This window comes from Rhinoraja longicauda, chromosome 17 (assembly GCF_053455715.1).
Source record: "Rhinoraja longicauda isolate Sanriku21f chromosome 17, sRhiLon1.1, whole genome shotgun sequence".
Classification (NCBI taxonomy): Eukaryota; Metazoa; Chordata; class Chondrichthyes; order Rajiformes; family Arhynchobatidae; genus Rhinoraja; species Rhinoraja longicauda.
This window is the reverse complement of record NC_135969.1, coordinates 11,550,251-11,573,515: the sequence shown is the minus strand read 5'-3', so window position 1 is coordinate 11,573,515 and position 23,265 is coordinate 11,550,251. Positions and strand designations below refer to the sequence as shown.

At 41.2% G+C, this 23,265-nt stretch overlaps 1 protein-coding gene across 8 annotated transcripts in view; it reads right to left on the bottom strand.

The window, feature by feature from the left end:
* Window positions 1–20,867, bottom strand: part of setd5 (SET domain containing 5) — a 142,319-nt gene extending 121,452 nt beyond the window's left edge. For 4 of the 8 annotated variants that reach the window (XM_078414114.1, XM_078414120.1, XM_078414122.1 and 1 more), the window contains exon 1: window positions 20,367–20,867. The gene's annotated coding sequence lies outside the window, so the exon portion shown is untranslated. Of the gene's footprint in view, window positions 1–18,240; window positions 18,330–18,730; window positions 18,854–20,366 lie in introns of those variants that run through there. The other 4 variants (XM_078414115.1, XM_078414118.1, XM_078414119.1 and 1 more) reach the window with 4 other exon arrangements.
* Window positions 20,868–23,265: the final 2,398 nt, after the last annotated feature.

Genomic DNA, 23,265 nt, shown 5'->3' with positions numbered 1-23,265 from the left:
AATGTAACCATTATTAACTTTGATTACAAAATCTAATACTGGAAGAGCTGCATGAAGAAATAAGCCTTGGCACTGATTTTCTAAATATTTCATAAGCTTTGATGACGTACTTCGAGCAAATTAAGAGTATCGCAGTACTGCACCTTGGCACACCCATATTAAACTAACTCAAAATTTGCAGACAAACGACCAGCTTCGTAATTGCTTCCTAGGGCAGGGATTTATCTCAAACACAGAAGAAATTATGCACAAACGTTAACCATCGGAGTCCATTTACAAACTACAAACAATGTAATGAATTTAGAATGCAGGTCCTGCCCAGGTTATGGACACCTGACTTATGTACAGCCCGTATATACAAACACACATTTGAGAGACCGGCGGGATGGATTTACCAGCTGTTATGTGGCTGTAGGCATCCTCTGCAGTGTGCGAACTTGGTTCATGAAAATCTCTGAATGGTTGAGTTAAATGCCCTTGTTTAATAAAACCTTGCCCTGAATTAGACAGTGTTATACGCATTGGTCTCTTCAGCCACCAGCGACGCTGCTCTAGCCGAGGTGTGGAGCAAGCAGACAACTAGGATGCATCACCCATGGTCAGCCAAGGAGGGCCTAAGAAAGATACAGCATGGAAACATGCCCTTCAATGAACTGGGTCCATGCTGACCAAGATGCCAATCTGAGCTGATCCAATTTGCCTGTGTTTGGCCTATATCTTTCTAAATTGTAATTGTCCGTGTCCCTGTCAAAATGTTTTAAATGTTGTAATTGTACCCGACTCGACAGCTACGCTTTGCAGCTCCCCTACCTGCCAGTGCCCCCCCCCCCCTATCCTCACCAGAGTTTTGCTCCAGTCCCACCTCTTTTCCAGCTTCCTCCCCACCCGCCCCCCACTCCATCAGACCAGAAATGTCTCCACAGATGCTGCCTGACCCGGTTCCTTCAGCACTTTGTTTTTTTCTCATAAAATGGTGCACATCTGATGTTTATGAAACCAGAGCACCTGATGGTGACCACTTGAAACCAGAACAAAGGCTTTACTTTTATAAATCACTTTTTCTACTCGATTAACATTACCCCAAACATTATTTTTACTGACTATTTTTCAACGCATTTAGCTATTTTTCTGGTGCTGCGCTGTGTGTGTTCTATCCAAAATTATTAGATCTTCTCAATCTAGTGTAGGTATTCAATTAAGTGGAAACCAGGTTATAACCTAAAAAACAAAGTAAAATCTCTGATAACACAGAATTTGGTTCAATAAATGACCAAATGCAAGTTTCATACAAACTTTTGTGCAATTTAAAAACTGTCTATTGAATGCAGTGGTTAGAATAAAGTTGATATTCACTATCTTTTTATTACAAAATTTGAATTGGAAGTGTGTGATCCAGGATTGACAATGAAAGAAGCCCAATGATATTAATTACAACCAATTCCAACCATGCCACAAGAAGCTGGAGATCATTATTACTGTATTTCATGCTAAAAGCAACATTAGGCACGAAAATAATGTTCATGGTTAATTTTTTGCTTGGAATGTTTCAATCCCAGAAAGAGAGATTAAACTGAGGTTAATCATTGTCCTACAAAGCAAAATGTCAGGTCAATGCTTAAATTTGTCACTTTCTACCAAACATACTTCTGCTGTTTTTAGTCATAGAAACATTGAAAAATAGGTGCAGGAGCAGGCTATTCTGCCCTTCGAGCCAGCACCGCCATTCAATATGATCATGGCTGATCATCTCAAATCAAAACCCTGTTCCTGCTTTTTCCCCATATCCCTTGATTCCTTTGGCCCGAAGAGCTAAATCTAACTCTCTTGAAAATATCCAGTGAATTGGCCTCCACTGCCTTCTGTGGCAGATACAGAAGTATCAAAATACCAAAAGGCACACCCAATCCTGTTGCCACATATTCTGTTGCAGTGTGGATAGAATAATATATTTTAAAAGAAGGGTGTTTATAAAGTATGGTGGCAAAATGTTCCATTGAGCTGAGAATATTTCTCCAGCAGCATTCCAGGTAAGATTCCACCAAAATAGCCTGGTACTAACAACATTCTTTGTAGGAAGGAACTGCAGATGCTGGTTTATACCAAAGATAGACACAAAATGCTGGAGTAAAAAAACGCTGAATAAAAACATTCTATTTTCTATATATGACAACATGACACCTTGTCACATTTTACATTTAATCCTAACATGCAGTCAATGATAATTAAAATAATATCTCGGGCAAGGTAAGAGATGGAAGGGTCTGCTTCCTAATCAACACTTTGTGGTGCTCGGACATGGCAATACTGTGAGCATACTCTTCACCACTCACGATAGCTTTGAAACGAAGGATAAATAAGGCCTTATTTATCATAGCCAGTGACTTCAACCAGGTCAACCTGAAGAATGTGCTACCACAATACTATCAATATGTCTCTTTCCCACCAGGGGCTTTTTACCACTGCTATGCAACTGTCAAAGGCACATACCACTACATTCCCCCACCTGCATTTTGGAAAGCTGAGCTACTTCTCCCTGCTTACAAGCAGAAACTGGAGCATGAGGACCCGACACAGAAAGTTGAACAGTGTTGGTCTGAGGAAATAGGCAAGCTCCCACATGGCTGCTTTGAGTCAGTGGACTGGTCTATATTCAAGGACTCAGTGACCTAACCAAATGAGTACACCACTGTCGTCACAGACTTCAACAGTGTGTAGAGGATTCCATGCCAAAGAGTAAATCTGAGCGTTCCCCGACCGAAAACCACGTATGAACCATGAAATCCATTCCCTAATAATGACCAAGTCTGAGGTGTTCTAGTCGGGTGATCCCAATCTGCACAAGAAATCTCGGCAATGCCATCAGTGATGCCAAGAGCCAATTGCAGATCAAGCTAGAGTTCCAAACTAACCACACAGACATAAGTCGATTGTGGCACTGCTTGCATGTAATAACAGGCTACAAAGCAAAGTCGGACAGAATCATTAGCAACAACGGACCCTTTGCCAACAAGCTCAATGCATTCTATGCTCGCTTTCAAAACGTTTAAGGAATGACATCCTTTGCTCTGACAGCGTTAAGAGCACCTGTATCCACTGTCACCAAACTGACGTCAGATCAATCTTCCAAAGATTGAATCCATAGAAAACAACTGGACCAGATGGAATCCCCAGCTGTGCTCTTAAAACATGTGCGGACCAGCTGGCAGGATTATTTGCAAGCATCTTTACCCTCTCCTTACTCTAGTCTGAGGTTCCCGCCTACTTTAAGACTGCTATTGTCCCAATGCCAAAGAATGACAGGTAGCATGCTTTTAGTGACTACCAATCAGTGACTCCTTTATTGCGAAGAGCTTTGAGAGGCTGGTCATGGCATACATCAACTCCAGCCTCCCAGACAGCCTTGATCCACTACAATTTGTCCACCGTCACACCAGGTCCATTGTACATGCCATCTCCCTAGCCCTATACTCAATCCTGGATCATCTGGACATCCAAGTCTGACTCCGATTTATTGATAATGACATTGCCTTCAACACCATAATTCTAACCAAACTCATCTCCAAACTCCTAGAACTAGGTTTCATCACCTCTCCCCTCCCCATCAGCCCCCCTCCTTCGCTGCCCCCTGCAATGTGATCCTTGACTTCCTGACCCATAGGTTGCAATCAGTATAGGAAACAAAACAGCCTGCACAATAATTCTCACCATCAGTACCCCACACGCCTGTGTTCTCAGCCCCATACTACAATCCCTACACATTCACAATTGAGTGGCCAAATTCTGCTCTAAATCCATTTGCATGTTTGCAGATGGCACCCCTGCAGTGGTTCCAATTTCAGACAATGATGAGGAGTACAGGAAGGATACAGAGAATTTAATAGTATGGTGTCAAGCCAACAATTTTGTGGTGAGTTTGGAAAGCGGAACATGGTGGCCTCAGTACATGTTTAGATACAGCGCGGAAATAGGCCCTTCGGCCCACCGAGTCCGCACCGACCAGCGATCCCCGCACATTAACACTACCCTACACACACTAGGGACAATTTTTACACATACACCAAGTCAATTGCAGGAAAAATGTTCCCAATGTTAGGCGAGTTCAGAACCAGGGGCCACAGTCTTAGAATAAAGGGGAGGCCATTTAAAACTGAGGTGAGAAGGAACTTTTTCACCCAGAGTTGTGAATTTGTGGAATTCTCTGCCACGGAGGGCAGTGGAGGCCAAATCACTGGATAGTTTTAAGAGAGAGTTGGATAGAGATCTAGGGGCTAGTGGAATCAAGGGATATGGGGAGAAGGCAGGCACGGGTTATTGATTGTGGATGATCAGCCATGATCACAATGAATGGCGGTGCTGGTATGAAGGGCCAAATGCCCTCCTCCTGCACCTATTTTCTATGTTTCAGTTTCTATGTAATTAACCTACAAATCTGTACGTCTTTGGAGTGTGAGAGGAAACCGAAGATCTCAGAGAAAACCCACGCGGTCACGGGGAGAACATACAAACTCCGTACAGACAGCACCCACAGTCGGGACCAAACCCGGATCTCTGGCACTGCAAGCGCTGTAACTCTACCGCTGCGCCACATGGAAGCTGAAGGGAGGCTGCCCCTCAATATCAACAAAATAAAGGACTTGGTCATTGTCTTTAGGAAGCAGGGTGAGTTACACATCCTAGTCTGCATCAATGGTGCTGAACTGGAGATGGTCGAGAGCTTCAAATTCCCTGGTGTAAATATCAACAATAATTTGTCCTTGTCCAACAACATTAACACCACAGCCGTGAAAGCACACCAATGTGCTTTGTATGTCCTATGAAGGTTATGGAAATTCAGCATGTCTCCAATGACTCTTACCAATTTCGACAGATGAACCATAGAAAGCATCCTATCCCGATGCATCACATTTGATGTGGCAGCTGTTCTGTCCAAGACTGCAAGAAATCGCAGTGTTGCAAATGCGGCCCAGTCCATTGCGCAAACCAGCCGCCCCCTCCCTACACCACATTATCAAGTTCCACGCACCTCGGTCATTCGCTCTTCTCCCCTCTCCCGTTGGACAGAAGGAACAAAAGCTTGGAAGTACAGAACATCAGTTCAAGTACAAGCACAGCTTCTACCCCACTGTTAAGACACATGAATAGGCCTTTCATATGCTCAGGGTGAATTTCTCAATCTTCCAATCTTTCTCATTCTGACAAGTGCTTTTTTATCCACACTTTCTCTATCTGTAATACTATATTCTGAACTCTGTTTATTTTCTCTTTTGCACCCACTGATCTAGTCATGTATGGTATAATTTCATTGGATAACATGCAAAACTACTGGGACAGGACTCCAAAAGGGAAAATAAGGTATACTTGAAACACTGAAAAGCTTTATAGCTCCATAAGTCACTTGCATTTTACACACACACACCTTAATGCTATTTTGATTTGGGCTAAGCATTTTCATATTTACCATACCACGAAAACTTGATTTTTGAGAGAAGTACTGACCCAAAGTCCATAAAATAATCGGCTCTTTTCAAATGTTATAAGGTAGGCAAGATTGAGCTGGTGACTAATGGTTCATCAATATAATTCTAATCTGGACTCCAGGTAAAATGTATATTGTACTCATGTTGCTTTCCATCTATTCATCAAATTGATTCCTCATAGATAAAACTACATCATGTTAAAATCAAAATCAAATCAAAAATCAACTAGAAACTGTTAACGTTGAAAAAGCAAATAAACTCTTGAAAATAAGGATGATAATGAATCACTTGCTAAAATCAGAATGTTCAAAATACTGTTAACCTTCAGTTTATTTGTTCACTTTTCAATGTGTTATCCACTGCTTTAAAAAAATGGCAACAAGTTACTGCATCTCCTTGGCTTAGTAAACAATAAAAGAATAGTGGCAAATGTGGCAGACAAACCCAAACTAAATAAAATGTTATATCTATCAGCAAATTCCATGTTCTGTACCACATAAGAGCTGGGACATCATTTTACAACTTTAGAAAAATTGGTTAGGCAGATATGGAGTATTGTATGAAGACCTGATTACATTACAGGAGCATACAGAGGAGATTCAGCAGGATGTTGTCTGGATTGTTGCATTCACATTAGAGGAGACTGGATCGATTGGGTTAGTTTCCCATCAAACAGAGGAGGCTGAGGGGTGACATAAAGTAATGGGGAGATAGATAGGGTAGATTTGTCTATTTTCCTCGTAAAGGACATTGGTTTAAGGTGAGAGATAAAGGTTTAGACGGAATCAGAAGATGAATATTTTCACACAGAGGAATGTGCTGACTGAAGAGGTGGCAGAGAGATACTCTCATGACATTTAAGAAGCATTTAGACCAGAATTAAAATCATTAATGTACAGCAGGCCTGATACAAGTAAATGGATTAGTGTATAAGAAGGAACTGCAGATGCTGGTTTAAACCAAAGATTGACACAAAAAGCTGGAGTAACTCAGCAGGACAGGCAGCATCTCTGGAGAGAATGAATGGATGACGTTTTGGGTTGAGACCCTTCTTCAGACCTGGATTAGTGTAGGTAGATATAATGGGTAGCATGGACATGAGGGGGCAGAAGGGCACGTTTTTGTGAACAGTGTGGGTGGTAATGAGATCATGGAGGGGTATGTTGCTATTCTAGACATTAAGAATGAAGCGGTGTTGGGTGTCTTGAACCACATTGAGGTGGATAAGTCATAAAGAATAATAGAATTAGGCCAATTGGCCCATCAAGTCTACTCCGCCATTCAATCATGGCTGAACTATCTCTCCATCCTAACCCCATCCTTCTGCCTTCTCCCCATAACTTCCTCACTGATCCTCAACACAGGCACACCACAGGGCTGTGTGCTCAGTCCTCTCCTGTACTCCCTGTTCACGCACGACTGTACTGTTAAGCACAGCTCAAACAGCATCCTAAAGTTTGCTGACAACACGACCATCTTGGGCCTCATCACAGACAACAATGAGATGGCCTAGAGAGAGGAGGTAAAGGCACTAAATAGCTGGTGCCAGGAAAATAACTTCTCTCACAATGTCAGCAAAACTAAAGAGATGATTGTGGACTACAGGAGACAGCGGGTGAGTGGACACCTCCCCATCCACATCGGTGATGCTGAGGTTGAAAGGGTCAGCAGCTTTAAGTTCTTCAGTGTGTACATCACTGAGGATCTTTCCTGGACACTGCACACGGACACAATAACAAAGAAGGCCCACCAACAGCTCTTTTTCCTGAGAAGACCAAGGAAGTTTGGCATGAACGCCAGCAGCTTCACAAACTTCTACAGATGCACCATCGAGCCTACTGAAGGGCTACATTACAGTCTGGTACGGGAACTATTCTGCCCACAGCCACAAATCACTACAGAGAGTGGTGAAGACGGCACAGCACATCACTGGCAACTGTCTTCCGGCCATTCAGGACATTTTCTACTGGCGGTGCCTGCGGAAGGCACGCAGCATCATCAAGGACCACAGTCACCCAGCACGCTGGCTGTTCTCTTTGTTACCGTCAGGCAGACGATACAGGAGTATGGCTGCGCGTACCACCAGACTTAAGAACAGTTTCTACCATCAAGCTTCTGAACTCATAAACACATTTCAAATCATATATGTTGATTATTTTTTAATATTGTCTTTTTAACTATTTTTAATATTGTCTTTTTACCTTACTAATGTCATTTTCTAATCTTATTTATCCTTGGAATATTACTGCTGAGGTGACCCGTTGTCCTGTCAAATACATTTCATTGTACCGTTAACCCTGTGCCAACCTACATATGACAAATAAAATGTATTATTATTATTATAACCTCTGACACCTGTGCTAATCAAGAAGTCTTATGGGGCTGACGAGATCTATCCCAAAATGCTGAGGGATGCAAAGCAGAGATAGCCGAAGCCATGGCCAAGATCTTTATATTGTCTTTAGGCTGGAAAGACTGGAAAATAGCCAATGTTGTTTATTTGTATAGAATGGATAAAAGCGATAATCCAACAAATTATAGGCGTGACCTTGACATCAGTGGTAGCAAAACTATTGGAAAAGATTTTTCAGGTCTAGGTATATTTGTACTTATTGGGGAAAGTCAGCATAACTATGCAGAGGATGTCATACCGCACAGATTTAAATGAACTGAAGAGGTGATTAAATAGTAGGGCAGTGGATGGACTTTTATAAAGCATTTGACAAGATCCCTTGTGGTTGGCTGATAGAAAATTAAGTCACTTGGATCCAGTGTGACTTGGCAGGTTGGATTCAAAACGTGTTTGGTCAGTGAAAACAGAGGGCAGTGGTGAGGGAATGTTATTCTGACTGGAGGTCTATGACAATTCGTGTTGCACAATGATCAGTGCTGGGACCAAATACAAATAACTAATGAAAATGTAGGTGGTCTTATTAGCAAGTTGCATTGTGGAAATTGAGCAAAGGTTGTCACAAGTGTGAGGTAATGCATTTTGGGAGGTCAAATACAAGAGGAACAGCAAGTGACGGGACCCTTAGAACCAATGATATACAGAAGGATCTTAAGGAAGGAACTGCAGATGCTGGTTTAAACCGAAGATAAGGCACTAAAAACTAGAGTAACTCAGCGGGACAAGCAGCATCTCTGGAGAAAGGGCATAGGTGATGTTTCGGGTCGAGACCCTTCTTCAGACTAGTTAGAGATAAGGGAAACAAGAGATATAGACTATTATGTTTAAGGAAGAAATACATTGTTTTCTGAAAGTGGACAACACAAGTGAATAAGTGATAAAGACGGTGCACAGATGCTTGATTTTGTCAGTCAGCATGTAGAGTGCAAAGGTTAGCAAGTCATTTGCGATTTTATAAAACTGATTAGGCCACAGTTGGAGTATTGTGTGCAGTTCTGGTCACCACATTATAGGAAGGATGTGAAGGTATTGAAGTGGGTGCAGAAGAGGTTCTCCAGGACTTTACCTGGATTGGAGAGAAGCAGCTATAATGGGAGAAATTTGAATTATTTGCGTTAGAGTGTAGGAAGTCGCGGAGCAACCTAATAGAAGTATATACAGGCATAAATAGGGTACATGGTCATAACCTATTTTCCCAGTACAGAAATATCAGAGCGGGCAAATAAGAGGAATGTTTAAAGGGGATATACCAAGTATGCTTTTATTACTACCAAATGACACACAGACAATAGGTGCTGGCGGGGCAAATGGTAGAAGCAGATATACCACATTTAAAAAGCAGTTAAACAGACAAATGAGCATGCAGGGAATAGAACGACATGGACCTTGTGCAGACAGGTGGGATTAGTTTACTTTGGGATCATGGTCAGCACTGACATTGTGAGCTGAAGGATCTTTTCCTATATTGTACTGTTCTATATTCTATACTGTATAGGTCTTTGACTCCATCAGAGAAATAAACAGTACCTTCTGAACTCAGTAAAAAACTATGTGAAGCAAAGGTGGCCTTCTGTGATATATCCTTCAATTATAAGATCAAGTTCTATCCAAGGCTTGCCTGTAGAATCCAATATTTAATTTATGCCAGAGGCAGAAAGTCTGTTGTTCCCTTTCAAAATCTTGATTTATTGAAATCTGGTTAATGAATTCTGCCTGTGAAATTATTTGAAATAATATTGTTGTCCAAATTCTATCTTCCATCTCAAAATGTTCATATTATGGGTGGATCCACATGATGGATCAGGCAATTTACTGATTCAATAAACGCTGAAAATTGACAACACAATGTTTGCATTGTATAATGTCTCCAGTTTTCCTGTTATTTAAAAATACCAGAATCAAATTTACAACCACAGGCATCACTGACAAGGCCTGCCTTTATTTCTCATGGGGAAAGTAGTGATGAGCCACCTTGTTGAATAACTAGCATGAGTACACCTACAATGCTGTTATGTATGGAATTTAGGCTTTGACCCATGAAGCAATAAAGGAATGGCAATATATTTCCAAGTCAGGATGTAATGTGACAAAGAAAGGAGCCTTTAAATGATGATGCTCACAGGTGCCTATTAGTTTGTGGTGGAAGTGCCTACAGGTTTAGGGGTTGCTATTAGAGTATCTCAGATAAGCAATTGCAACGCCTTTTGCACATTTTAGTGGCAAAACACAAAGTAATGAAGGAACTTTACGGGCCAGGCAGCATCTCTGGATGGAATGGTTAAATCAAGTTTCGGATCACGGCCCTTCTTCAGACCCGAGTCAAAAGCTTTGAAATGCTGCCTGACTGGCTGAGTTCCTCCAGCACTTTGTTCAAGATTCCAGCATCTGCAGTCCTTGCATCTCCACACTACTCATGTTGGAGCAGATTGCAATCATGTGGGTTTATTTATCCGTAGCGTCGAGTTTCATATGAAGATAGACACAAAATGCAGGAGTAACAGCACCTCTGGAGAGAAGGAACGGGTGACGTTTCGGGTCGAGACCCTTCTTATATTGTTGGAGCTGCACTCTTCTACGGAAGTGGAAAATATTCTCCCTGTCCTGAACTGTGCTTTGAAGATGGCAGAAAAGATGAGCGATTTGCTAAATACCCAGCCTCTGACCCATTACATTTAGTCACAGTATCTATTTGGCTGCCCAGTTGAGTTTCATGTCAATGATGGACCTGTGGGTGTTGATGGTAGCACTCAGTGACAGTGTTGCCATTCGATGTAATGATTATGTGATTTAACTCTCTTCATTGAAAAGGATATGTTGTTTCATCTATTGCCGCATGTACTGAGGTACAGTAAAAAGCATTTTTGATTTTGTTACATGCTATCCAGTCAGCGGAAAGGCTATACATGATTACAATCAACCATTTCACCATGTACAGATATATGATAAAGGGAATAATGTTTAATGCATTATAAAGTCCAGTAAAGTCTGATTAAAGATAGTCCAAAGGTCACCAATGATGTAGAAGGTAAGTCAGAACCCCTTTCTAGTTGGTGATAGGATAGTTCAATTGTCTGATACCAGCTGGGATGAATCTGGAGGCATGTGCTATCCAACTTCTGTACCTCGTGCTTAATGGGAGAGGGGAGAAGAGTGTCCGAAATGATTCGTCCTTTATTATGCTGGTGGCCTTGCCGAGGCAGCGTGAAGCGTAGATGGTGTCAATGCAGGGGAGGTTGGTTTGTGTGATGGTCTGGGCTGCGTCTACAATTCTCTGCTATTTCTTGTGGTCTTGGATGAGGATGTTCCCAAACCATACTGTGATGTATCCCAATAAATTGCTTTCTGCTGCACATCTATAGAAGTTGGTGAAACTTGTATGCCGAACTTCCAAAGCCTTCTAATGAAGTAGAGGTGTTTGTGTGCTTTCTTGGTCATTGCTTCAATATGGCTGGTCCAGGCCAAGTTGCTGGTGATATTTACTCCTAGGAACTTGAAGCTTTCAACCATCTCTACTTCGGCGCCGTCAAGGTATATGTACTGCTTCGCTTTCTGAAGTCGATCACAATCTCCTTGGTATTGCTAACATTGACGGAAAGGTTGTTATCTTGGCACTAGGATATGAGGTTCTCAATCTCATTCCCGTACTCCGTCTTGTCATTATTTATTACCAGGCCTTGTTTGGTGGTGTCATCTGCGACTTTGTAAATTGAGTTGGATTTGTATTTGGCTGCAGTCATGGGTGTATAAAGAATAAAAAAGGGGGCTGAGAATGCATCCTTACAGGGCACCAGTGTTGGGGATTATTGTAGAGGTTGACCTATTCTCTCTGATTCTGGTTTGTTGGTCAGAAAATCGAGGATCCAGTTGCAGAGGTAAGTGCTGACTCCAAGTTTGGAGATGAGCTTGGATGGATTGCCTTGTGCTTATGCGCTGTAAATATTGCTTGACATTTCTCAGGAACTCTCAAAGATAGGTCCCGTGACCGAGATAACAGACTAGATTCTAAAGATGTACAGGTTTGTAGGTTAATTGGCTTGGTATAATTTAAATTGTCCCTAGTATTGATTGCTATTCGGCTGGTACTCTGTTGGCCTGTTTCACAGCTGTATCTCTAAACTAAACCAACCTTCGATAACCACAATCATCAAATCATTCTGCAAAGTATGATTGCAACCAATTGAGTATGTTACACCTGAAGCGCATTGACTCCAGTTTTACCACTCATCTCACTCTAAAATTGAGCTACATTTGGGTCAAGGCTATGATGAAGTGTGGAGCTGAGTGTTCCAGCAAAATTCAATATACACCAGTAGTGATGTGAATGGAAAGTTCATTTGGTAACACATTCTGCAAAACCTGCCACCCCTTTGCTCTGTTCATCAGAAGGATTTGTCCCATATGAGGCGACCTCAAAACACACAGCAACAAGAAGAACGCCAAATTCACTAAATTTTGCAAGTGGAAAATATTCTTCTGAAAGGCAGGTCTTTTCATTAAGCCTATAGACTAAAATCTGAAGTTGTTTTTAAACTGTCTGAGACAACCATTATTGATGAAAAATCTGTCTCCTACAGCCAGTTGCAATATACTGAGATTAAAAGATAGGTCCTTGAGGATACCACATAATCTCTTCCAAATGTCTAGCTTTAATCAATCAATCAGATATACCTTCAGGCTCAAGATGTTCGGTGTACAACAGCCCATGCACCTACTTCTGGGAGAACCTATGCCGACATTCATTTTGTGCTCATAGAAAGGAAAATTAGGAAAGTAAGCAGATTCCGAAAGCCTCCAACGTTCTTCTCCTTCTGTGATAATCCATTTTAATAAAATCTCCTGTGACCATTCTCCCATTGGAGAGTCAATAGAGAGAATTTCAAATAAGTCGTATGTTCCTTTACTTTCCCTGCATCAAACACATTTCAAACAAGATTCAGCGCAACATAATTTTGAATTCTCACATCCTCTTCTCCTATCTCAAAATAATCCATGCTTTTGCTTTGATTAGCATAACCTGCAAGCTTCCACAAAATAAGTTCAATGTTGCAAAACTTGATTCATGTTTTCTTGCCCTTTTCTCTCACAACCGTGGTCACTTTTGTAATTTTTTTAATAAAGAATAAAAATGCAAGAGTGCTTACATAGGTACAACTAACATGTTTCAATTCAGAGCAGCAGTAACTGCTGAAATCACGAAGTATCCAAAGAGAATACCGCAGGCAAGGTTTTTTTTGGTTTTTTTAAGTATAGCACGAACAACATAGATTGTTCCTACACATTCAAGAACAAGAGAGTTAGATAGAGCTCTCGGGGCTAGTGGAATCAAGGGATACGGGGAGAAGGCAGGCACAGGTTACTGATTGTAACGATAAGCCATGATCGCAATGAAATGAAGGGCCAAATGGCCTCTTCCTGCACCTATTTTCTATGTTTCTATATGTATAGACAATAGATCACCCCGTTGGGTCTGAAGTGGGAGTGGAGAGAAGGAAAATGGTGGTACCAAGACTGAATCAGCCATGATCACAAGAAATGCCAAAGGAGGATCAAGGGGCTGGTTGGTCTACTCCTGCTCCGTAGTTCTTTTGTTTCTTTCAATGGGAGATAACATTTTGTTTTAAAAATTCATTTCTATGGCGCTGCTCTGGATTTATTGCATTGTCGGGTTGCATTCACAATCTGCCTCCGGAGTTCCAATTTATATTCCCCCACAAAAAAATCACGTTAATTTTGCTGGCTAGCTAGCTGAGTATTTCCTACAGTTTGTTGTTTTCCGTGCTAAAGAGGTCTAAACAGGATTCATGGTTGAATGAATCTCCACAACTATGGGACGGTGGTTTCCGATGGGAAACGTAGATAAGAAACCATAAACGTTTGTTTTACGTCTCGGATTGCCCCTCGCAGGAAGGATATAAGAATGGCAACAATATTAGAGTCTATGCGCATGCTTCTTAACGTCAGCACGCAAAGACAATCTGGCACAAAATTAACGAATCGCTTTATTTCCATCAATCGTTCGGGAAATATAGGTGCAATATGTCCACCTTAACCCAAAGCAAACTGGAGCGATTCCCTTCATCTTCGAAAGATAACCCGTGAATGGGTCGTCGGATTAATTGTATGGTGAATTACAAATGTCAGGATGCGGTATTTCTCGTTAATTCCTTGTTATTTGCGTGGATGGGCATCGTGGTCGTTTTAAAAAGAAGAAAAATAAAGTAATCCATTTTCTGCGAAGAGCTTTTGGATCGAGGGAATGAGGGCACACCTCAGTGCAGTTCCTTTATACATATGCTGCAAAAATCAGCCGCCTATGTTTGTGCTCTTTCATAATTGGTTTATTTTTGGCTACTTTACAGCTGGAAAGGTTTTAGAGGCCCAGTGGGAGCGAGGATGATGCAATCTCTCTGAGACATTAATCCACCTCCAGGCACCGGCTGTTTCTGCAATCGCACGCCTTACATTCCTCTGTTGCATTGTGAAATTACACTCACAATTGCACAGGAAAATCCAAAGTGGGGGTAGCCATTTCCCATTCAACGTCTATATTCGTTTAAAAACAAATCGATTTCGCAAAATAAATTTAAAGGATTATCTACGTGCTCATAGCCCTGTAAAAAATGGCGTCCCGAATTCATGGCTGCCCAGCAGCAAAAAAATCTATCGGGTTTTTTTCCTTTTCTCCCTTGCCTAATCAGATATTAGAGCGTTACTGGTGCGAATGATCACTTTAATTCAAAAATCGCTTTAATTCAGTAAGCCCTCTAAATAGAACCGGCAACGTCGCGTTCCCCCTTCCTTCCCTCCCCCGATTATCCAAATCCAGCTTTAGTAAGGAAATTCTGTCAAATACTTTGAGCAAGGAGTTGCACCTATGAATGGTCAGAGGTGGGAGGCGGGATGTCCGCCATTGGCAACAGCACTAGCGACAAAAGTTAAAATATGACCCAGCCAAATAGAAAACATCAGTCGCAGAATGTTAGAAAAAATAGTTTTAAAGACGCTCGCCTTGCGCTTTGTAACACATTAAACGTCGGGTCGAAACAAACATCTAAACAGACGTTTGGCTGCAGCGTTCTCCAAAAAAGGAGATGTTTGCTGATCTTACGTGGAGTATGCCTCGCACCATTCCAAAATGATTTCCGGTTGAGGATAAGTCGGAATAGTGTTTAATAAAACACGATCTTTGATTAATCACCAGAATTTATAAATCATAAAACAAACGTAATTCTACGATTTCTGCACGCGAGACCTTTTTAAAATAAATGTAACAATCGTATTAGAAAATAATCAGCCAATCAAAAACCAAACGCTTGATAAAAGGTGAAAATCGTACTGGAATCATTCCAAACACCTTAAGAAAATGGGGTCGATGTACTTAATTTGCATATCTCATTTTTAATCCTAATGCAGGAGAAGGGAAACGCAACTTCGACCAATTACCTAACTTTAGATCAACTGCGGTCTGTCAACACGCCATGATCCAAAACTCATAGGAAACAATCCATTGCAAACTAATTTCTAAAGGAGCTGTGCGGAGAACGACAAATAATTTGTCATTTGTGACATCTATTACTCACTGGTTATGAAATTGTCTTGCTGGGTGGACTAATTTTACTTACTTGTCTTTAAAGTTATAATTTGAATTATTTGCTCGATGTTTATAAACCCATCCATAAAACGTGGCAAATAGATGGGGGGGGGGGGGGGGGGGGGGTTGGAATTGGGAAAATTGTGATCAAGGTGCTGACGATGTCTCTTCAAAAACATTGCTTTAATCTTTAGAAATGCAGCCATGTTTCCCAAACATTATACATTAAATTGTCAGTCAATTGGAAATGCTGCACACAGGCAAAGATCCACAATGGTAATTATTCATTTTTCTATAAAACCAGTTAACATCTCATGTACAATTAATCACGTGCCAGTCGTGAAGGACAACAATGTAGTATAATTTCAGAAAATAGCAGGCAATTTCACATTCCCTTCCCCCCCCCCCCCCCCCGTTCGCACATGTATACCCAAATCGTGGATTCTAAAGGATTCTCAATAACAAACTCGAAGCATCTACTGTTTGGATTTGCATAAAATATTCGTAACGAGGTACATTAATGATTTCGCACCTGTAACCTAATTCCTGAACTCTCATTCAGTTTCCAATAAAATACAATTAAATAATGTAGTAGAGTACGACAAAAAGTAGGCTTGCAGTCGTGAAGTTTTTCTCGGAGATATCGGCCCACTTCGATTCAAAAATTGGTCAATACCATTCAAATTTGGCAAATGTTGCAAAAAACTTAAAAATTCTTCGCGGGAATCTACAGATGGAAACGAAGGCTACAAGAAGACGCAACTGCAGCCATTTTCATGAAAGGCCTATTCGAGCTTAAAACACAAGGATTGAATATGCATGTTATTCTATTACTCAAACGCTTGCATAAAAACCATTTTCACGGATTTTCCAAGACTGTATTCTAAATTTAATTATATCCTTAAAAGCCCTACATAGAATAAAATTATGTCCCATATAAACATTAGCGTATATCATAGAAACACGTCCCGCCCAGGACTTCGGTGCGCTCGCAGGATAACGAAGTACTCCAGCTCCAGGCTTGATGTGGGCCGCTACTGATAGGTATTTATTGCCCAACATAGGTTTAAATGTTGTTGCCTATTTAAAAAAGATACCAATTATAATCTTCCATGTTCATTGTGCCTTAATTATATGGACGTGGCAGCCTGAACAATACGGTTTGCTTTTATTTATCCATTTGCTAATCCACTCGTATGCTCTGCAATCGACAAAACCACGTCCTAAATCCAATCTGTCAGTTTCCTTACTAAAACACAAAAAGCCAAGTTGCTTTAAATATTTTGCCGTACTGTTCTATATTGAAACAGGGATAATAAAAAATATGAAGAATCTGTTTATCTTTGGTAGTTTAATGTTGGAGAGATTGACAATTTATCAGCGTGACCAAAATTTATACACAGTCTTCACTCAAGACGAACGCACCACGACCATCTGCCTGTTAATTAGTATGCGAGAGAACTTCATCCAAGATCAAATTTCACCAAAGCCATTAGCCAGTTTCTTCCACGATGCCACATATAGTGTGCGACTTTTCAACGGAACATATTAAACGTTATTTCATGTACTTAATTGACAGGTCATCGTTCGGGGTAACCTTTAACAACCCACAAAAGCAACGTCAACAGAAGCATTGAGAATAGAAAAAAAGGCATTTGAAAATCGATTTCCTAACACCATAAAATAATGCACAACCTCTACAAATATCCAAAATATATTTTAGTCCCGGGAGCAATTTCGGCTCGTGACTCGAAGAAATACATCACAACGTTCACTACAGTGTATCAATGAAGTGGCATTCTACACAGGCGCTCCTTCCCCTCCCCCTCCCCCACACCCTCAACTGCAACACACAATCTTTAAACTAACTGTTAAAGATTGTCCCGTAGTCACAAATCCACCAACTTCGTTCTCTTTTGTATTTACTGATCAAGGTAATAAAGATGAAGGTTATGAATAATAAACGAACGCTCGTTTGTCTGCAACAATCTTAACGTTTGTAATCCATTGCTTTGGAACACACGTATGGTTAATGGAATGTACGAGTCATTCAGACCCCATTTGATTTCGAACTTCATTTTTTTTTCTTGGGACAGGGTCATAACAGTCTAAAATCTCCCAGCTACACAAGACATTTGAGTAAGATGCGAGATCATTAAAGCATAAAACGAAATGCCTGGATCAAAGACTGGTATCGAACGTGACAAAAATATGGACTCCTGAACAATATGTACTTTTGCTAGTATCAAATAGTATCTTCCTGGTAATTCGCGTACTCTTGCTCCGATATCAAGCTTCTCACACAGATTTGAAAAGCTGCAAGTGTGCAACCTACAAATCCTAAACACCCCAAAATATGAATAATGTTTTTTAACTTTTCCCTTATACAGACTTGGCAATCAGCGAATGAAAATGTTTTTAAGAACACCAATTTTTAAGTCTTGGATCTGTCGAAGTGCTGGAACTGATGGAACTAGATTTAAAATCAATCCCCTCCCCCACTCTGATTCTTGTACAGGAATGCTTCCACTCGTCCTCAAGAAAATTAATCATTAGTTTCAAAATAGCAATCTCAAAACTTATTAATAAGGCAGTTATCAGAAGAAAATCGGGCAATATATAATCCTGTTAATACATATAACATTTCTATTTCAGTATCTAGTACGTGGTTGCACTACCCCTCCCCCTTTTTATTAAAAATACAACATGGGAGAATTCACTACTGACCACAAACAAAATAAACGTAATAAATCCACTTTTACCATCCGTATCCAAGGAAGCTGAAGACCTGTACAGGTGTTGCATCGACTGTTCCAGCGCTAAACATTTGTGTCAGGCTCCTGAAGTGCAATCCTGCTTCCCAGACATATCGGGCCTTGCCTTAACTTCAAAGCCTGAGACTCAATTTCCGCTAACGCCGAATATAGCAAGCTTCGCCCAGCATAGAGCCGAATTCTCTGTCCACACAATAACCAGTTCTACTAATAGAACACAATACCAACCTGATTTCTCTCTTTTTGAATTCTGCAATTACAACGCGGGGTCCTAATAATCGATTTTATGTTTTCTCGACCACTAATATGGATTAAATTACTTTGAATAAAGTAAATCAGATCTAAGCTTTGGAAGTTAATACACCAAAGAATATCAGCATTGCAATTAATCTATATCTTATGTAGATCTTAATAATTTCAGTGAAATAATAAGCCATCGTTCTACATTTAACCTCTTCAAGTTAATGCCCATTCTTACCTTTAAATACAACAGAAGCAATTTCCAAGAAATTCGATATAAAAACCAAATAACTTTCAAATCACCACTCGAAGACCAACCTTAAAAAAACCTTCAGACAAAACCAACACAGTAAGAGCAGACTACCAACCCTTCCCCCAACATCCCCCCCCCCCCCCCCCCCCCTCCCTCCCTCCCTTCTCTCTCACACACACACACACACACACACACACATACACACACGGCACAAGTTACCTCTGAAGATTTAAGGATAAATAACTAGGTCAGAGTTTAGGTTATGGATAATCACGATGATTTTACACGCCAAGAAAATTTAAGTTGTTATGCTGCTTACTATCGAAAAGAGGATCTGCGTGAAAGCAATATCGTAGATACAAAGTTGGCAATTAGCATTCTTGGTCTGGAGACCTTTTTTTAAGACATGGGATTTGGCTTCCTGGTGACGCGGGGCAATGTTAAATTTACATCGATTTATTGTTAGGCCTCTGAGAAACATCGAAAGGAGAGCAGAATCTCCACGACATAATTGACTACGCTTTACAACAAACTGTATAGTTTGTTATGACTTGCAACCAAAGTCGTCGTCGTCCCCCCCCCCTACCCCAGGATTTAAAAAGATAAAGGTTCAACTGAGAATTTAACGTGCGTCTCAGAAACAACAGTGACAAAGATAAAATGGACTGACGGCCAGTATTAACATTTCATAACAAGGTGTGGATTTATGATACAGGAACCATCTTTTCACCTCGATAGCTAAAAGCATCGACGCTGGCTACACGATAAACATTTTAAAATTTGCACTTCATTCCAACCTCACCGGTGAAAACTAACTTTAAAATTTATTAGAAACTCTGCAATAAAAATCCATCTAAGGCAGGCAAAACTAAACCAAACATCTGTGTCATCTTCAGCCAGAACACCTTTGTAGACCATGTGGTTCCAAGAGACCATGCTCTAAATTAATACAAGAAAAGGTGCGTTCCCTTTTTCTACAACAAATAATCTATTTATTTAAAGTTGTTCATCAAAAAATAGCAACAGAAATCCTACCTGCCATTCTGATATTTTTTCTTACTGGGATATTATTGATGAAAAACTGGATGCAACAATCGGAATTGACATAACAATAAGCCAAATAAATCTGTTTGATTTTCTGATTCATGTAACTTGAAAATACGTTTCATGATACAAAGTATTCAAAACGTCAAGTTACTTCTAATATTTCTATAATTTTGATAATAAAGTCTTAAACGTTTGTATCATTATGATACTTGTGCAGGTTGAATGCAGATGATGTTTTGAGGGGGAGAAATACCTGAGCAGATCTCAGAACCGGATGTCTCCTAACTGAGTGCTACCCTGGGGCCTTTCATGTTGTTTTCTAATGAAGAAAACATTAGAGATGAAGTTGCACGAGGTGGAATAAATCTACCAAAATACACATTAGCTTACTCATTTATCCTTCTAAATGTAATATCGAAGACTAAAATGGAAAAGGATGCTTTGAAAATCAGCTTAAAATGATTTCATATATATATTTCAGTGCGCAGTGTTCATCATGTAAACACCATCAACACCCACACCAATAAAACCCATCAAATTTCTTGGCAACCTAATTATAAACAGGAAAACTCACCGATTTCTCTCTCAATAATCGTTTCTGAATAGGACTGCCTTCTCCCCTCTTCTAATGTTCTGTTTTCCTCTCTCTCACACTCTCTTTCCTTCCTTGTGTGTTTATTTTTTGTGTTATTGTTAAAAAGCTCAGGATTCATCCAACCAGGCCTTAAGCCGAGCCTCGGGCTTTCCTGAGGTCACGGACCGTGCCTTTTTACAGCTTCTCTCTGACGTTTCTGTGGGTGGGGAAAACGAACATGGGGGTTGCTGAGGAAGAGGGGGCGGAATTTGCAGGTTGTTGATAAAGTTCTCGATTTTCAGAGGTTTTTTTTTAAACGAAAATAAAAACTTGGTCCAGGCGGGATAGGGTTTGTTGTTATTTTTGGGACTTTCTCCCCCCTCCCCCCGTCAGGTAACCATTCGTATCACGAGACTATTCAGTCTATTTGCAGCTTGGGGCCGACTCTTGCTTTGCCGACACCGGCCTCGGTCTGTGAACCGATGCAGCTGCAGCCGCCACTGCTTCCGCAGCCCCTCCCCTACCCATCCATTCCCCATCCCTCCCCCCCGCCCCCACCAACACTCGCTCGGAAATGGCGGGCCGCCCTGACAAAAGACACGGGGTTTCCCCATGCCCGGGCGCAGGGGCTGGCTGGGAAGGCGGCTGCAAAATTCCCCTCCACCGTCTCCTCACCCAGCCGGGGCGGGGAGACGAGTGGAGGCTGTGCGGGGGTCAGCCGAGTCCAACCCTCGCCCCACTCGCCTATTGGATAATCTCACAGCAACCCCGCCCCCGTCTGAACTTCCCCCGCCTTTGACTGGCTGTCAGAAATGCCAATCAAACGGGCGAGGGGGCTGCCAGTCCCCACACGCCCCACCCCCTCTGCGGGGGCGGGGCTTGTTTGATCGGCGGATTCGTGTGGAAGGCGAGAGGGAGTGAGACGGCACAAGGCAGTGTGCGGGAAGGACATGGTTAAAGACACGTCCAGCGGATTCTCAGTACCCACAAAAATCCCGGGATCAAAAGACGCCTATTTTTTTTTTTTTTGCTCAGCTATTCACGGATTGTTCATTGCCGGTGTGGATTATAAAAAAAACAAACACCTTTTTTTTCATGAAAAATAAAATAAAAGCCTGATCGGTCCGTTAATGCGGAGCGCAGATAGCCAGGCGCTCGTTGGATTTCTGTGTACATATTTTTTTTTTTTTAAGAAACAGAAAATGTACGGTTAATCTTGCAGTTTAAAAGTGTGTCGGATTTGGCGTCGAAAACAATAAAACTTAAAACATTGCGAGGCGAAATGTTGGCTTTATTTACAGGACAAAATGGCGCCGGCGGGAGCCCGCCCCACCTAAGGTGGAGCCCGGGTGCTGCTCGCTGTTCAACCACTCGCGGTTCTTTTGTCCGGTATGTAAGTTATCTCTTCGGTTTTTCACGGTGGATTCTTTTGGTCCCAAGACTTACTTTCACCCCTTTCCTTTTGTTTTTGTTCCTTTCTATTTTAAAGTGTTGAGGTTTTATTTGCCGATGTCCGGGACGGATGCGGGAGCAGCCTCGTCATGTCCGCTTGCCCCGGCGCCCCTCTCATTACACGAGTCGTCTCATGGACGGACAACACCCACTCAGGCTGGCGGCCACCCCGCATGCACGGCCTCCTTCACCCTTCCCTCTCTACCTCCCCCCCCCACCCCCCCCAATTAACCCTCTAGATAGAAATCCGACCGGGACGCGATTGTACATTGGCATTGTCATGTTTGTGGGACAAACATAAGACAATACACCAAAGTAAAAATGTGGGATGGCGATGCGTGATCGAGAGAAAAAGCAGTATCTGAATACCACTCAGCTTCTCCCACCAAGTACAATAAGCAACAGGATTACTCAGCCCCCATAGGCTTGGCAGAGCACTCGTTATATACATGGTAAATTGATTTTTATAAAATGGGCCTGTGAATAATATCATTGGACAGAAGGCTCTGGTTTTCTACTGTGGTTTAAGGTACTCGTTTTACAGTTGATTAGGATTAGAGTTATTTTTGGCAAACCTTTTTCAAGGCTTGAAGCATTGATAATTATCAGTCGCCTCTAGCCTTTAGTGTTTTACGTCTACCTTCCTGTGAATAGAAGATCACTTTTAGAAGTGATGGCCCGTTGTAGAATGGATTATGTATTTGCCCTTGCGTCGAATTTGTTCAAACAAGCCGGTCAAACATGAACATTAATTTATTTTATTGCAGGCCTGCGAAATGGCTTCCTGTACACCAGCTGCAGTGCCAAAGTGCAAATGATTTTGCTTTTGAAGCAGCATATTTAGTTGATACTTTAAAATTCCCAGGAGTTGGTCCAATTTTCACTAGAAATAATTTATTTTGAAGAAAATTGGTCTTACTTGCCCATGATCAGAAAGGCTCCACTGATGTATTTCGCAACAGGAGGAAAATTGAATGCCGACCCTGCAACCTGGTGATTCCAATGTTGAATTCCATTTTCTTGGAATAATAAAATATTAGATGCAGGGGAAGCATCATAATAGCTTCGTTATGTTTTAATTAATATCACAAAGACATTTAATTTTCTTGTCACGATATCTTGGCTTCAAGAGTTTATGTTAGTCATGGTTGTGGAAAATATGAGGGAGCTGATCAAAGTATGAACATCTTAATCAGATTTGTTGTTGTATTTTAAGGCCATTTAAAATCCCAGCTGATGTTAAACAACCACAAATGATGAACAACACATCTGTTATTAACAGCAGTCTAAATCTTGTGGGTGCCCCCATGTGCCATATCCATATGATTGGGCCTTTGAAACGTGAATGTTTTTTGGAAAATTTATAATCTTAGATGCTGGGCATTCCCTCATGATATGAGTGTTTTGTAATGTACTGGGCATATATTTTTTCAAATGAAAGCATTGA